General features: G+C 37.4%; 1 long non-coding RNA gene across 1 annotated transcript; it reads right to left on the bottom strand.

The window, feature by feature from the left end:
• Positions 1 to 552: 552 nt before the first annotated feature.
• Positions 553 to 1,791, bottom strand: LOC107854080. The gene is made up of 2 exons (XR_007049619.1): positions 1,562 to 1,791; positions 553 to 1,253 (listed from the first exon to the last, which is right to left on the bottom strand). It is a non-coding gene; the product is annotated as an uncharacterized LOC107854080 (long non-coding RNA).
• Between the last annotated feature and the right edge of the window lie 97 nt (positions 1,792 to 1,888).

The following is a 1,888-nucleotide window of genomic DNA, read 5'->3' as shown; positions in this document are numbered from 1 at the left end:
TCGATAGCATGTTGAATCTTTAAATGACATGGTTCACTCAATTCAACGTGATACTAAGTGTAACAAAGTCTTGAGTCAGGCCTAATTCTTTAATAATCACTTCAGTTCTTTCGTATTTCTGACGTCAGCTCATCTTGCTTGAAAAGTCTTAAGAATGTAGCAAAAATGAAGATTTCGTCTACAGTCCATTGTGGAAAAAGCACATCATCTTGTGTCACGAAAACCACCTAGTACAACTTTGCTCAATTCGGTATGGAAGTTAATACAAAATCATGTTACAGTACACTGAAAGAAAGAGAGATTCAGTAGTAAAAACATTAGTAGGAATGGTGCAAAATATTTACTACTAATTGAACAACAACTTTTAAAAAAGGGAAGCCCGGTGCACTAAAGCTACCTCTATGCGCGGTGTCCGGGGAAGGGCCCCACCACAAGGGTGTATCGTACGCAGCCTTTCCTTACATTTCTGTCAGAGGCTGTTTCCAAGACTTGAACACATGACCTCCTGGTCACATGGCAACAAATTTACTAGTTGAACAACAACTTTTAACATTTTACACAAAGTATGTTGATCTTTAATAGCACAGCATTTGTGGTATATCAAGAACTTCGCTCAAAGACATTATCGAAACTAGGAATAATTATATGCAACATATCTAACAGAAATGCTAACCTACTCACTAAGTTTATCGTCTCAAATACGAGACCAATCATATTTGCTATACTGAGAATATAAAAAGATTTACACCAACAGCAACAACTAAACGATGATACGTCTAGGAAGAAACACCAACAGCTAAACGACCCACTCTTGTACTATGGCTCAAGTCCATACTTCTAACATCCTTTCTCGTTGCATGGTTTCCTGTTCTTCATGCAACAACCTTTGTTTTGTCTTCAGCTTTAAAGTCCTTGTTCCTCCTGATAAAATCTGATGTTTTTGGTCTTAGAGAATTCGCGACCTGCCTTTTCTCTTGCTCTCTCTTTAGAGCTACTGTTCTATTTGGTTAGGTTTGTTTGGATGTTTTGCTTATTGAAGCTGAAGGCATGCTGCTTTCTGATAACTCTGTTGAAGGATGAATAGTTACTTCTAAAACCTGTGGTGAATCGGCCACATTTAGACGTTCATTAGTGGAACATCTGTTATAAACTTCTGCCCTTAAACAACGAACAGTGTTCTCAGTTGCACTAGTAGCTCTAGCCCCTACTGCAGTCGAATGCCTGCTTTGTGATTTAGTTTTACTTTCTAGCTCCTGAAAAAATAATCAAAAAAGAAAGTTATATTACTCGATCGTCGAAGTGAGAGGGAAAAATAATCACTTCAGAAGAGGATAAGGATGAAGACTGAGAGAGTACTAAATTTTAAAGCAAGTTTTATTACTTTTAATTTTTTGAAAGGTAAAATTCACTTGTCCAAGAAAGAGGATTTGATTCATAAAATGATAGGAGAGTGATTGCTTCTACCATAAACCAGTAAAAACAACTTGTAAACAAATCTACAAACAAGCTTTACTTTTCATGTGAGAACGGTAAGCTAAGTGCATGGAGGATTTGATGTTACCTAGTTTCAACACAGAAAATAACAGTTTTTGCCCTCAGAACATCTAGAATTTCTCTCTTTTTGTCCATCCTCTATCTACTTCTAACTATAGCTCTTGCTCCTACCTCCTCCCAGCTCTGTCCATCCTTGTTTTTTCTGAGCGGCAGCCAGGTTCACGGTAAAAGGAAGGCATGGGAGTTGCTTTGAAATTGAGATTTCTCCGTAGCTGTTTGATCTCTGCTTCTTTCTTTTCCAACACATAGCACAAAGTAAACTAAACAAATTGTCAGTATTTCTAGCTGCTGATAAAGTAATTGTCATCTAACTCTTGCCGATGACATGTTACAC

Source organism: Capsicum annuum, unplaced genomic scaffold, assembly GCF_002878395.1.
Source record: "Capsicum annuum cultivar UCD-10X-F1 unplaced genomic scaffold, UCD10Xv1.1 ctg33716, whole genome shotgun sequence".
NCBI lineage: Eukaryota > Viridiplantae > Streptophyta > Magnoliopsida > Solanales > Solanaceae > Capsicum > Capsicum annuum.
This window is presented reverse-complemented; position numbering and strand designations above follow the sequence as displayed.